The sequence below is a fragment of the Columba livia genome, chromosome Z (assembly GCF_036013475.1).
Source record: "Columba livia isolate bColLiv1 breed racing homer chromosome Z, bColLiv1.pat.W.v2, whole genome shotgun sequence".
Classification (NCBI taxonomy): Eukaryota; Metazoa; Chordata; class Aves; order Columbiformes; family Columbidae; genus Columba; species Columba livia.
The window spans coordinates 24,349,662-24,364,891 of NC_088642.1; the positions used below are offsets into that span (position 1 = coordinate 24,349,662).

The 15,230-nt window shown below is 37.7% G+C and overlaps 1 protein-coding gene across 5 annotated transcripts in view; it reads left to right on the top strand.

The window, feature by feature from the left end:
• Positions 1 to 15,230, top strand: part of LOC110357667 (uncharacterized) — a 57,513-nt gene continuing 42,283 nt past the window's right edge. For 4 of the 5 annotated variants that reach the window (XM_065045173.1, XM_065045175.1, XM_065045176.1 and 1 more), the window contains exon 1: positions 1 to 15,230. This exon is cut by the window's right edge. The gene's annotated coding sequence lies outside the window, so the exon portion shown is untranslated. The other variant, XM_065045174.1, reaches the window with a different exon arrangement.

The window sequence follows — 15,230 nt, forward strand, 5'->3', positions numbered from 1 at the left end:
AGAACCGGTGAAAAATTTCTAATTTTGTGTCTGAAAATAAATTAGTTGTTTTAAATGCTTACTCATTCTAAGGAAAGTAAGCTCAGAATCAAAAGTGTTTCTTATAATGAAAGAGAATGGTTGGCAATTTAGTTAGGTAGCAAGGGAAATTTTTAGACACGTGTTGAGCAGTCATATAAATATAGTGAAACTTGCTTCCAAAGATTCTGTTATGGACATGCATACACATTTTTAAGCTGTCACCTCAGGAACTACAGAGAGAACTCAAATGCATGTGGAGTCTAGTATTCCCTTTAGCTGGGACTTTGAGTTCAGTAATAAGATACAAGATTGAAGGACTGTTTAGGAATATTTACTAATCAACAGTATATCTGGTTTTGAGGTCATTAGATATGCCTAGAATTTTATGTAGTTCTGTATACTGCAACTGAACTTTTTGGAATTTTCTGTTGTTAGGAGTGAAGTAGTTTGTTTTTAAAGAGAGTGCTGAATCATGTGTGACTCTTGTTGAAATACTTGCCTGCGCATTCTTCAGCCTGGGCAACTGGGAACCCTGCTTCCTGTTGCGAATGGGCTTACAGGATGTTTTGCTAATAAAAGATGAGGCAGTTGTGGAGGCTTATTTGGTTGGTACTTTGCTAATGTTGGAACAAACTGTAGTTGCCACTTTATCCACCAGCAGAGGATAATCTGGATAAGTAAGATATGCGTGAGTAGTTATTTCTTTTTAACAGAAATAAGAAGTCCTTAAGCGTTCTTTTTGTCTTAACAGTGCTTGGGTATTACTAGTTCTGATCACTGCTGATCCTTAGATGAAACGAATGTTCATGTAGGAACAAGAGATAAACTGCTAGATAGGTATGTTAATGATAGAGAATGACGTGTGACATAGCATGAAAGTGAGTGACACTTGTTTTCTGGTGTGATAAAGCGATGATGCAAAAGGAATGGAGGGATATTTAAAAAAAAAAAAAAAAAAGTTGGGTACTCTGACTCTGCAGACGATCTTTATAGTTGGTGTAATGTGGTGTTACCTTCAGGTTGGAACTGTATGAGTTACATACAGGTAGTGGCTGTGGAAAGCTGACATGTAAAGTCAAAGAAACTCCAGCTCCCTGGTAAAAAGCCACTCATTGTGATTCAGGCTTTGTCTATACCGAGGTTTCAGCTGTATTAGAGCAAGTTCAAAAAAGAACTTTTTTTGTTTCATGCAACTTTACCTGTGACTGAAATACCACTGTAGATGTATAACCTGGTAGAAGAATGCAGTGTTGGAGTGAGGGAGGAAGGGAAGGCTTCATGACAGCTGTCTGTTTTGTAATTGCAAAGTACCAATCTCAGCTTTCTGCAGCTGTCTCAAAAGGCAAGGGCATACCCTGGAAAAGCAGTGGGTGGCACTGTTTTACCTTCTACTGAAGAAAAAGCTTAGTCTGCTTCGTTTTTCTTATTTGTTGCTGACTGGCAAAGTTGAGCCATCATAATGGGTGCAGTTTTCTGCAGCAATCTTTCATCTTGTACTCATCTGTTCAGGGTGTTTACTGCTGCCTTATGATGATAAAGTAAAAAGAAAGCGAGCTATTTATTTATTTATTTATTTCTTACTTACTTACTTAATGTGAAGATTGTATAGCTACCAAGTGCTTGAAAATAGAAAACTTAGAAGCTGTAACTCTCCTATTCTTGAGCTTTGCTCATCAGAAACCTCCCATGATTCTACTCCTTTGAGTCTTGTGTGAGTATCATTCTTTAGCATTCTATATTGTTGAGTTTGCTGTTTAAAAGACACAAAGGTGATTCAAAGAGCACAGGATGGAAATCTCCAAGTTTGGATCCTTTTTCCTGTATTAATTTCTGCTTAGGCCTATTGGACCTTAACACAAGGGAACATAAGACTCAACCTAAAAGACAAGATTACATAATGAGGTAAGTATTTTTTCTAGTACTGAACTAATTTGCTTTAAACTTGTGTCACCTTCAAGTGGGTGACTGATCTATCAAATCTACCTGTACTGTTGTTCCAGATTATGAGCCTGTAAGTGGTGGCTTGTAATGGAACTGCCTGAGCAGTCTTTCCAAAATTAAAGTGGGAGGAGGCAGATGGGAAGACTTTTGACATTTTCTTATATCTGTATAGGGTTATGTTGCATCAGTTTGTTGGGGTACACAGTTCTGTTTCCTTTCAGACAGGACAAGTAGCTTCGACATTTATAGCATCTGTTTGGTCATGCCTTCTGTACTTGTTTTTTTTTTTTCGCTGGAGAAGACACCTGCTCCTTTTATCTTAGAAGCAGATGGAGGTTTCCTTATTCTGGAGTTCCACTGAGTGGGCTTTTCCTGAGGCAAGAGCAAGTCTTGAAGTTGGCTGTTGGTGAGAGAGTCTTTTGACATCTTGGCCTACTGGTTCTGTAGAGATCATGCGTACTGGCAGCGTATCTCTGAGGGAAGCAATGAAGTGGCTTTGCAGTGCAACATTTGCTAAAATGAGCCATCGTCAACTAGTAGTATAACCAAAGTGTATCAGAGCATGACACTTGTGAAGTTTGCCTTGAGTTACCGCAAAGCCAGGTCTGGTACAAAAATATAATGTCCTATGGATCAAAACTGATTCTAATAAACATAGCACTAAGAACGCTTGCAGAAGAGATTGCACAAGAACTGCTTTTTCATGAAGGAAGAAACTTAACCAACAGGGTAAAAGTGCCAAAGTAAATTGACTTATCAAATTCATAGAAGTGTCAAAGTGAAAGGAACACCAGCAAGCTGACAAGACCATGAAGTAAGTTAGCAAGGACCAACTTGAGGTAGCATCAAAACCGGACTGGTTGCAAACAGTGTGTGACTGCATATTCATTATATTCTAATACTGTAGCAGAAACTCAGTAAGACAAGATCCTCAAGAAATAAAAGCTGAAGATCCTAAAAAAAAAAAAAAAAAAAGAAAAAAACATAGAAATAAAAATAACAGCTAATACAAAGTACAGGGAACAGACATGTGAAAGCCAAGGTTGAAACAGGGTGTGGTGTTGTGTGGTATGGTGTGTGTTGTTTTGTTTTTTTTTTTTTTTTTTTTTGTGGGTTTTGTGTGTGTGCTGGTTGTTTTGTTTTTTTCACATTCTCTGTGGTCTAACAGAGTGTCATTCCTGCCAAAAGCAAGAAAGTTGGTTATGGTAAGGCAAAACGTAACAAATCCCGGACAAAGAAAGGACAGGTAATTGCTAACGGAGGAGTGTTCCTGTGATGCCAATACCGAAACTGGCTTTGGTCTTCATGGATAATACTGCATGGTGGTAAAGTGGAATTCTGCAATGGGTCTGACACTGGTAGGAAAAAACAGGTAACTGGTCCCCCTCTTTCACTGTTGTGAAAGTAGGGCAAGTGCAGGTAACATTGCATTTGACAATCTAATACAAGCTGAGGTTATATTAAGAATGTGTCAGGAATGAGAAGTTGGTCAGCCAACTCTAGGTGGATTTGGTTTGAGACATTCTTCCTGGGGGCAGTTCTGGCAGAAGTGATCGTCTTGTGGCTGGCTAGCCACGAGAGAGGTTCCAGATGGCGTTAAAGAGGCCCATCCTGTTCTGATTCTGGAAACCCTGGGCCATGAACTGTTGGAGGGTGCTAGTAAATGGAAGCCAGTAACGGTTATGGGGATTGTGCAGCACTATTTCTCTAGAATACTCATAAATTATGTGACATTTACCTGGTAAATACCTGGTAAAGTACATTTTCAGAACTGCGTTTCTTAGAAGACTTGGCTGTCCTTCATCTGGAAATAGGCTAAGAAGCTTTACAAGCTACAAGGAGTTAGTGTATGGACACTAGTAATACATTTATTAATTTGTGTTGTGTTGCAAAGGGAGGAAGTTGTGAATCTCACTACATCCTCCAACAGGAACAGCAGTTTAGAATTAAAGGGATTATTTGTATCTAATTCAGAACAAAAGAAGGCAGTGTAAAGTCTGCCATGCTCTTCAGCCTGGTGACTAATCCATTGGTCTTGAAGCTGAAGTTTGAAGATATGAAGTAAACAATTGTTTCTTCAGCTTCGAAGGTGATATGAGTGGACCAATTACTGCCAGTAACAGATGCCCTATGAGGAATTTGTTTACAACTTTTTCAAAAAATCCTTGAAGAAGGCAAAGAGTTAGGACACTAGGCATGCCTTTTTATGTCTCTGCAGGACTAAGTGCTATCTAGCTTGTGCTATTGGGAAGATAAATAATTTTTCCAGACAGGACAGGCAGCTTTATGGTGTCTGCTCAGCTGTATTGACCTGTAAGTATCTGCAATAATTTTTAATCTATCATCTCTCTTTTTTTCTTATTTTTTTTTTTTTTTTAAATTGTGCCTGGTTTCTGCATGATTTGAAAGTTCTGTCTATAGCTGAAATATTCTTTGAGTGAACATTCAGTATTTCTTATTGGTCTTTTAATACCCTTTCAAAGTTCTGTTTTTTGAACTACATTTCCTGCTACAGAATCTTCTCTGTATTATCTTTCTCATTCCTACTAAGTCATGCTTGATTTTGTTTGTGGGTCAAATCCTGTAGAGCAAGAAGATTTGATCTTTATGTGTCTCATTTAATGGAAATCCTTTCATTTCTTTCCTCTTTTTTTTTTTTGCTTTAAATATTCCTTGAAATTGTAACCAACTCAGTACACTTTGTCACTGCTCTCAAGGGACATGATATAGGATCGTTTTCACTGTTGTAAGGTGTAGCATCCAACATAAGAGTGTCTCCACTGCAAGTGTGCATGCTTTTGGCAAAAAGATATCCCAGAGCACGTTTAAATTTCAACCTTGAATTTCAGCCCAGATTAAAAAAAAAAAAAAAGGCAAGCAGTTTCTGCACCAGCACGTTTCTCTAGGAAACGGAAGATGATCAGAAGTTGGAATTTTAAAACTCGAGTTCTGGGATCGTTTATCCTAGAGAAGACAAGGCTCTGGAGTCATCAATGTGTATAAATACCTGACAGGAAAGAGTGAAGAATATTTGGCAAGGCTTATTTCAGTGGTATCCAGTGAAAGGGCAAGACAAAATGGCCAGAAACTGAAAACCAGGAAATTCTACTTAAACTTTTTTGTTTTGTTTTTTGTTTTTTCTATAATGGCAATAGTGGCAATTGATCACTAGAACGCGTTGCTCAGAGAACGATGTAGACTTTCCATTCTTGGAGATAATCAAAATCAAACTGGTCAGCCCTGGACAACCTGCTGTAGGTGACCCTGCCCTGAGCAGGGTGGGTGGACTAGGCATGAGGTGCCTTCCAACCTTAACCAATCTACAGTTCTGTGAAAATAAATCAGTGGTCAGTGTGTAGATGAGACACTATGCAGGAAGAAACCATATGCAGAAGTTTGGGTAAATAGTGGACATTTGGCCTGGACCTTCTCTCTTTCGGTCTTCATTGGCCATCCCTGTTTGTGCATTGATTTAGCACAGACAAATTTTACGTAATAGGCAGCTGCAAATGGCCTGATGAACGCCATTTTGGACTGGATATTTTTTTAAAAAGTACATATATACTTAATGTTGCAACTAGGTAGGTTTGCATAAGGATTTTCTGAAGTATCTAAACAGATCAGATTCCTAAATCCTAATAATTTTAATGGAATTTTATTTTAGGTTTCTGAGGTAGATAGCTATTTTGATAACTTTTTAATGTAGTTCTAAATGCACTGACCTAGCTTTTGAAAATGTTCAGCAAGATTTCATTACAATATCAATCTACTAAACAAAGCGCTTTTTTTTTTTTCCCCAGTCTAGGCAGTGTGTAACTTCCGAAGCATGCTGATTTTTCACTCTTGTAAGCATAACATTATGCTGACCGCAAGCTGAATAAGCACATGGCCAGCCTGGCATTGAAGAGACACTAAACAAAATCAACATAATGACAGTGTGTTTGGATGTTTGTTCTCTCTGGAGACATACCTACTGGGCTTTTCTGAAAATGTCATATGTGCACAAAGAATTATAGCTTGAATACATCAACTATTTTTTTGTTGCAAGCAATTGAATCAGACTAAGGCATTACCCTAAATCTGTGAATCGCTGGAAGCAACTGGAACTGAAGTTCAAATGTCAAGTGTGGTGTTGCCATTTTACCTTCTGTGTTAAAAGATGTCCGGGAAAGAGCAAGGTGGTCTGAACACCTCCTTGAGTACCACTTGATCCAAATAATGTAAGGAAACAACTGGGAAGATGGAAGTCAGGTCTGTCTCCTAAAAGCAAACTCTGAGCTAAGTAGAGTAAAAGTGAATTGTGCATCTTGAAGCTGTAAATAGAAATGTCTTTACAGGAGAGGGTAGATTATGTGATACACAAATGATGACTTTGAAAAATAGTAGGTAAAGGGTCCATTGGTTAGGTAGTAATATATTTAATTGACATAGACAATAAATAACCACGATGAGGCACCTCTGGGCTAGGCATGTCCTTACTAAGAGACTCATGTCCAAAATCCTACTGGCACACACTAGGCAGGCGGTTGACCAAAAGAGAGGTCTGCTAGCAGGTGTGTGTGTGTGCATAGACAAGTGCCAGAGCACACTTGGGTGCTGTGAGCAAAGGAATGGGTCTGGGTGGGGAGCCTGTAGTGATCAGGTAAAGCATTGTGAGGAAGATTCCCCCTGCCCCTTACCCTTCTGGAGATTTCCAGATTTCTGGAGTCTCCCTGTCTCCTGCCAGTCTCCCTGCTGAGATCACACACCCTTCTTCTCCCATGCTCCTGCTAGGCAGACCCTCTCAGGTGGCTCTGAACTGTGCATCCCAGACTTCAGCTCAGGTGTGACAACCAGGGCAGCGTCCTCCTCTGAACCTCACCAGAAGCCGGGTCAGTGCTGACAGCCTCACAAATCCCTCAGGGGTTTTCTTCTCCCTCTTAGGCTTTTAAGGTGTGTTAACATTTAGGTGTCTAGATATGGTTGCTAAAGCAGATTTAAGAAATAGCTAACAGAGAACAGAGACTGATCCTGCCTAATGGAAGCACTTTAACTAAAGCATAGCTGTTATAAATACAGGGTGTTTCAAAAAGATGGACCCAGTTTTGAGAACCCATGCATTCAGGCAGAAATCTCTCCATCCTTCAGAACATCAAGCGCTGGTGTATGCAGAATATATGACAATTATTTTTAAAAACTGATAAAAGCATCTGATTAACTTGTCTTGGTCTCAGCCATGAGGAAGAATAGTTGGAAGACTAGTTGGATGGATTTCTAAGAGTGGTTTTTTTGTTTGTCTCAGCTTTGTATCCCTGTGTTCTTTCTTTGACATTCCTGTTTGTTTCTTTGTTTTATGTGTTGGTTTTTTAATTTTATGGTTGTGGGTTGGGATTTTTCTGTGTGTTTGGTTTAGGGTTTGTTTTTATTTTGTTTTTTATTCTTGGCAGTCTTCAGCAATGCTTGGAGGAATGAGCATGTGACATCGTAGCATACTGAAAGCTTTCTATCATGTTTGTGAAGGAGGTTACAGAATCTATTTAGGGAAAGTCAAGGGAATTTTTAAATACATTTAGTGCTTTAAAATAAATGTGCTTAGCTCCTCTCTACAGAAATATATTTAATTTCGTACCGGTTTTGAGGTAAGCAGTTTCAGAAATACTGCAGTTATTGTTTCCTATGGAGGATAAAATTGTTGTTAAGGTATATAATGTCATTGGCAGAAGGGGAGGAGTCACCGCAGGAGGAGAGAGAGTGAACAAATGAAGTACAGTGCCGGAGCTGAAGTCTAGGGTGATGCAATGTTGAAATCAGTGATGGAAGATTTAACAGAGCCTGACAATATTTCCATGCAGCTTTTACTGCTAAATTTTAATGATTTGCTGCCACTTCGAAATCAGTTTCCTGGTGATGCTTAGAGTTAACTTCAAAGCTTGCTTCCTGTTGTTTAAATCTGATGCAGAGTCTTCATTATATGTTGTGTGGAGAAAAGGTGAGGTCTTCTAAATTCAGACACTGTCTTTATGCCATGTAAAAATTAGAATGGGAGAAGTGTTTGCGGCATGACTTTCAGATGAGTACTTAATGGAATCAAAGCCCTTCCCTGAGTGAGAAGACTGATTTTTTTTTTTTTTTTCCCTTCAAATAAACACCCACTCATTTCACTGTCTTCTGAGGGAAAAGAAAATCAAATGTAAAGTGGAATAGGAAAGTGCTTATTTTGAGTCCTGTAAAGAGAACCAAGGAGCTTTTTTGCAGATGGAGTTCAACCTTGTGTTCCTTACTTTACTGTCACTCGTTTTTTACTGGGAAGCTGTTCTGAAAAGCTTCAGCTGCAGTTAAAAGAATGCAAATTGTAGTCTCAGTTGCACTGGTATAAATTTGGAGTAACTCTATTGAAGCTTTTGCTAGAGTAGCAAATGTAATACTTAGCTGCTGTGTTACTATATATAAATATATGAAGCCTAATAGTTATTGACTTGTGTGAACTGAAAAAAAACTGGGAGTGAGAAAACATACTGCCTTTTGTGTCCAGAAATGCCAATGAAGACAAGACTATTTTTGTATGTACTGGAAGAGTGGAGGTGCATATTAAAGATGAAAAGAAGATCAAAACTGAGAACCAATAAACTAGGAAGAAGTGGCTAAGTAAAGAGCATGTGATTAAGTGTTGAGGAGAGTGCAGAACTATGTAATTTTGTACTCGACGATACTTAGAACTAGCAACACATATATCAATTTCTCCCCTCTACCCCCTACCCCTCATATTATTGGAAGCTATGTATGAGAAAATACTTTCTAAATGATGCTTCATGAAATTTGTAAGTGGCAGCTCTGTTGAGTCTGTTTTCAAAGAAGTTCTTCAGAACTTTCATGCAGTTCACAGTTTTGTGTATTTCCAAATGGGATTGATCTGGAGACATGGAGCTGGCCTGTATGTATGGCTAGAGATGGCTGCTGGCTGCAGTGGTACAGGGATTAAAGTATTAATTTAATATTAATATTAATATTAATGTTATTTGTGTTTGTTTCTGGCTTCTAAAAAACAGAGGACCTCTATGCTTTGTGTTTGTAGAAAGAATCAAACCTCAAAACCACAAAATGAAAACCCAAGCCAAGAAGATAAACCTAAGGAAAATAATAATAAATCTGATACAGCCAACATCACATTGAAATTTGCCAGTTCCCTTTGTCTTGAATGTTAACGTATTTTGTCATGAACTGTTTATAAGAAAAGGTTAGCATGAGAATGGAATGGAATAAAACTTTGAATTTAGCCCTGCTTTGAGTAGGAGGTTGGACTAGATCACCTCCAGCAGTCTCTTCTGCAAAGGGAAGGAGAGGAAAAGTGATGCTAGATTACTGCTCTCATGAGTGAGACCTCTCTCATCTTCTCAGAGAATGTAGTTTGAAACAGTGTCATTGTTTGAGATTTTTACTACTTATTCTATGTTGTAAGCTTGGATTGCAGGTATATTATGGTTTCTTGGAGGATTTATCTGAAGGCATTTCTGCCATAGGGCTGTACAGTTATCTAAGTTGCATAGCACTACAAGGTGATAACAGTATTTTTAGGGGAAATATGTTTTATTAATAATTAGAACTGAATATTTGGAGAATTGCTAATTTATTCACTGAAATGTTGAAAATTTGTAACAGAAGATGACCTATTCAATATATGCTTGGGGTAAGCAGTTGTTACTCTTTAAAAGAGATTTTAGTCACCCCCTCAGGAAGGAAAACTAATCTCGTCTGGTTTAGACAGCCGGTCACGCAAGGGGCACACATGCAACAACACAGTCCAAAATGTACTTTCTGAAAAGAGCCCCATGTACCGAAATAATTTGGGATCAGCTTTCAGATGTTTCATAAGCAAAACCAAGGTTTAACTTCACCAGATAAATGCTTCACAATGAATAATGCACCCAGCTGTAGTTGTAAATGTCATTTGCTCAACCGTTTAACTATCCGTCCTTTTGACCAAGGTTTGTGGTAGTGTGAAATGAAGCTTAACTTTGCAAATATGGAGTGTATAGTAAAATTATCCCCTTTTGTGAAATTAGAGGGAATAAGCTTCTGATGGGTGTTTATGTATTGTGCTAACAGATTATAAAAGATTAAAAGGAAATTTTAATGAAGTGAAAAGCATGCCTTGCAGCTTCTAGCCCTCATGATTAGAGGAGCAGAAGCTAGGGGATTTAGGAGGGTTTAGCAAGATGAGGTTGATGGGGCAGGGAGATTATGACCTGTGATTGGAACTAGTTGCTTGTCTAACTCATATTTTCTTAGATAATGCATTTAGGTCTCCAGTTCTTTCAAGACCAATGAGGGTGAGATGGTCAGAAGAAATATACTCTTGAAATAGTTTGAGGCCCGTTTTAATAAAAATTTTTAATATTTTAATCAAATAACAAAACACAGAAGTCAAACACAGAGTCAAAACATAGTGTAAAACAACAAAACAGAAGAATACATCATTCACACATATGTAAAGGGGAGATGCAGTTGTTATTTATGCTTCTTGTAACAAAAATAATCGAAAAGAGGTTTAATACAATGATTGGGATTAAAACCTGAACTCTTCATGTTTTAAGTATGTTATTGTCATAGAAAAGAAACTTGGTCTGTAAAACAAGTGTAAGTTGTTGCATAAATTATTAAAAAGAAGTATTTGGTCTAGACCACAAATTATGTAGAATATGTATTACAGAATACTGAAAGCATTTGAAGAATCCAAAAAGATATTGGTGAGCGTCATTCAAAATTACTAATACAGGAAAGTCAAAAAAGCCTAAAGTTTTACTGTCATGATGTAATTTTTACAGAACTGCTGAAGGACCACAAAAGATTAGTACAAAGAAGAATTATTTTGCTCCTCTCCAGTTATATGGATTATGCCACGCATCATCCATCTGAAATAAACTCAAGTGCTGGACAAATGTCAGTTTTGCAAATGGGTTTGTTTTCTGTCCTTGCAAAAAGCCTGAGACAGCAATGCCCCAAAATACCTGAACTTCCTTTAGCATCAGTGGAGCTTCATATTTTACTGCAATTTCAAGTTGTCCTGGGCTAAGATCTCTCTGGAGAAATTTTTGACATGCTGCTTTTTATTTTCTATTTTATATCTCCGTACTTTTCTGAGGACAGGATGGATGAAATTAAACTGAAAGATGGTAGATTTAGGTTAGATATAAGGAAGAAATTCTTCATCATGACAGTGGTGCAGCATTGGAACAGGGCTGCCCACAGAAATTGTGGATGCCCCGTCCCTGGAAGTGGTTGAGGCCAGACTGGATGGGGCTTTGAGTCTAGTGGAAGGTGTCCCTGCCCATGGCAGGGGCATTGGAACTGCATGATCTTTGAGTTCTCTTCCAACCCGAACCATTCTATGATTCCATGATAAGGAAATGAAGACTGTCATTCCATGGTCAAATAAGAGCACTTTCTGAGCTGATAGATATTTATGATGATTTCCCTTCTTATGTTTGGAAGGTGACTGCCTAATTTCAGGATTGAAGAGACTGATTTACAACAGATGATGTCTGAGTAACAGTGGGATCTCCTTACGGGCAGGTCACCTTTGTAAATAACTGCATCCTATGGCTTTCCTCATTGTTTCACTCCTGGCTAGCTTAAATGGCTTCAAGTCATCCAGAGTCAGATTCCTGTGTTTGCGGAACTTAAACTGAAGCTGTACATCTGAACAAAGCTTTTGAATTAGAAGTTTAGCAATCAGGTAGTGAAATCTCCAGTGTTCCAGCTTTCACAAAAGCACCAAGAATATTTTTGTTTTTAGAATCGGAGACAACTATATTGTGTTTCCTGAGACCATCTGTAGTGTAAATGTAAATAATGAATATTAAACTAGTCCTTATGATAGATCTCAGATTGCTGAAAATGTAGTTTTAAAATCCACTTTGACAAGTAGAAGAGTTCAAGGAAATCAGTCTATAGCTTAGTGCTGGAGGGAGTTATAGCTCAAGATGTAATTTCTGTTGATTGACACTGTAGTGAATTATTTACCTATTGACTTTTGAAAAGTGGTCTGTCTATGGACTAGGTAAATATTTCATTTTCGCTCATCACAGCTGTAACTTGACAAACCAGCATAAGGAAGAAATAAATAAGTTTGTATTAGTGGGAACTGGCTTTAAAACTATGATTTGACCAAATAATTACTATAGCAAATTTCCCATGGACTTTAAGCTTGAAAGGAAAATTTCATCTTCACATTGCTTGAGGTAAATATAGTTCAGACAAGATTGCAGACCCGAATAAATGTCCAGAAGCTTGTCTGATTTTATTCTGGCTGTATCAATTTCTCCAAACAAAGACACTACATCTCTACAAACTTGTCTGGCTTGCATTCTTACATCATCCTGGGTGCAGAAACATTATTATCTTTAAGCTACATCCCTGTATATAAAATGTATTTTTCAGGTAATAGAAATCGCAATAGTAACTAAGATATTGTCTGCATTTCAGTCCTAGAAGAATCAACATGAATGCACTTACACTGATTTGCATGAAGTCAGAGGGTTATTACAACTAGTACTGAACTTATCTAGTTCAGTATTTTGTTGGGGTCTGTATGTTATATTACATATGTTTTACAGATATATACAAAGTGAAGTCTTTCCACCTCTGCCTACTGATGTTACAGTATTAAGCATTAAAAGCTGTGAATAAATCTTGATACAGTGGAGTTCTCTGTTTTCATGTTCAAGTAACTAACAATAGCATTTAGTGCAACTTCTTTTATCTTGTGAATACTGAAGAGATGTAATGTGCTGTTAAAGACCGTAGCAAAAAAAATAGTTGTGGTCCTGTCTGCTCAAGGCAAAGACAAAGTGACTTTTGTCAATTTCTTTTCTACCAGACAGCTACACTTAAAATGGTAGGAACAGGCTTCTAGGATAAATCACTACTGGAGAAGGTAATTGAACCTTACAAAGATTCTCCTGTAGGGGTTTCATTTTGTCCCTCTTTATCTTTCTGATTTCTTGGTGAGGTTAACTTTGACTTCGTAAACTGGGCAACAGTGGAATCTTGTTGAAAATGTTGCACTGGGTTTCTTGTTTAGACACTTGAATGTTTTTTCATTTCGTTGTAACCCTTCCACTGAACCAGGTTTGTGCCCAGCCTCCTCTGGTTTTATTGCAAATTTTTACACAATTCCTGAGATAAACATGAGCTGTTGGTATTATTTTCTTCCTTGCTGCTAACCCACAAAGTGTGAAAGGAACTTTTTCCTAACAATGCACATCTCAGATCTTTATAGTCGCCTTTTTGCCAGTCAAAGCAGCAGTCTTTTGCCAGCCTCATGTCTTTTGCCCACCTTTGATGAAGACTGGTGAAATATGGACCAACTGGGAGAACCCAAAGGTGTCCATAAGGGTATATCAAGGATGACTGACCACTTGAAAGGCTTTGATGTTCATTTCACTCACAGCTATATGGATGGTGTTCCGATCTTCTGAAATAAGTTCAGGTCTTGCTGCTGCTCTCAGCTGCATACCTTGCATACAGTTCATTATCATTCTGACCTGTTTATTTTTGCAGTAGGTTCACCCTCAACATATTAACACAGGATTTACAAAATGTTTTAGTCATCATGAAGTATATCATACTTTGAGCTTCAAACAGTAACTTCAACTAAGAACAGCTTATAGGATGGTTTAAAAAAGAAGTCATAGGCAGATTTTTAAGCCACTGAAGCCATTACATTTGGGCATTTTGCTGTATTTCTTGTCCTGATATTTCACAGTCATTGAAAGATCAGTTGCAAAATCTGCAGTGGAACTGACATTTTTAATCTCTGTTTCTGTCCCCCCAGTACTTTAATCAAGGAACGGTAGGAATGGTGTGGTTTTAACTTATGCAATCACTAGTCAAAAACAAATAGGGAAATTGTCTCCAAATATGTTTTATTTTAGAAGATGTAAAATATCACTGAAAATTAGCTATGTCACAATTGTTTCTTGTTTATAAAAAGAGGAATCTGAATTTTTTTCATGGTAATGGGCAGTTTGGACCTGATATTCAAGTCCAGATATGTGTTAAGACGTTGGTGGAGCTAGACTCCATCAGACCGCTATAGCTTAATCTTAGAGATTGTTGAAGCTCTGGCAGCATGTTAAATAAAGTAAACAGTAGCTTGTGAGGCTGGAGTGCTCAGCATTTAGAGGCGTGTGTGAGCTGTGGCTTGCAGGGAGCCTAAGTCCCCAAAGATTTAGGCTCTTCAGACTCTAGAACAGTCTAGTTGGTGGTCTTTCCTTCGTATGGAGTGCTGCTTTTTACTGATGTTACTGAAGAAAAGGCATCTATTTGGCCATTTGATATGTGTAGGTTAATCTGTTGATTAAAAGATGTATTTCTGCTTTTTAAAAAAAAAAAAAAAATAGAGAGGATGCTAATTTCAGCCTTTCTTGTGAAATCTGCCATCAAAGTGAGAAAATATTTTCTTTTACTCCCAACCCATTTTTTTTGACGGTATGTGGTTGTTGCTGTCTTGGAGATATGGATGTACTAAACTTCTTCTGATGTGGCTAAAAAAACTAGGCTGTCAATTCTGTCTTTCATGATGTTTATACTGTTGTGTTTTTATAGATGTTGCCGTCTTGATTTAGGAAAGGAGCAAGAAGTTAAGCTGTTTGGATAGGTTGACAACAAGCTAATTCGTACAACGAAACCTCTTAGATCAAATTGGGCTGTTGAGCAAGATGGTTGCACATCTTGGAAAGCAGGGTTTTATTATTAGTGAGCATACAGTAACCAAAATGATCTGTAGCCAGATTTTGAGCCAAATAGAGTGACCTGGGTCATCTTGACTATTTGAACTGGTATCAACAAAACAAAAAGAAAACAAAAGTAAAATTGAATGCTTTAGCCTTGTAGTTCAGAAAGGAGGGAGGCAAAATAAAGATGCTGAAATAATTATTAGTACTTTGAATAAACTTTATTTCTTTTCTTTTATCTAACATTACATCTACAGTAGTTGCAATTTATAGATAACTCAATGCAGGATAAAAATAAGTGAAAGTAATTATTTACTCAGCTGTAGTTATGCAATTGTTCATTATTCTGGGTATTATAAGGACAGTGATATATTAGTTCCAGGAAATGTGTCCTATAGCAAAATTACAGTCAACCTCTGTGCAAGCTATTCAAAGGTGCATAAAATTACCATTCAAAACCACTGCATGATCCTCTCCAGTTTTGTGTTCGAATTAGAGAAGGAAGGTCAGTGCTCAGTCTTTGCCACCAGAGGTCTTCAAAGAACATATTATAGA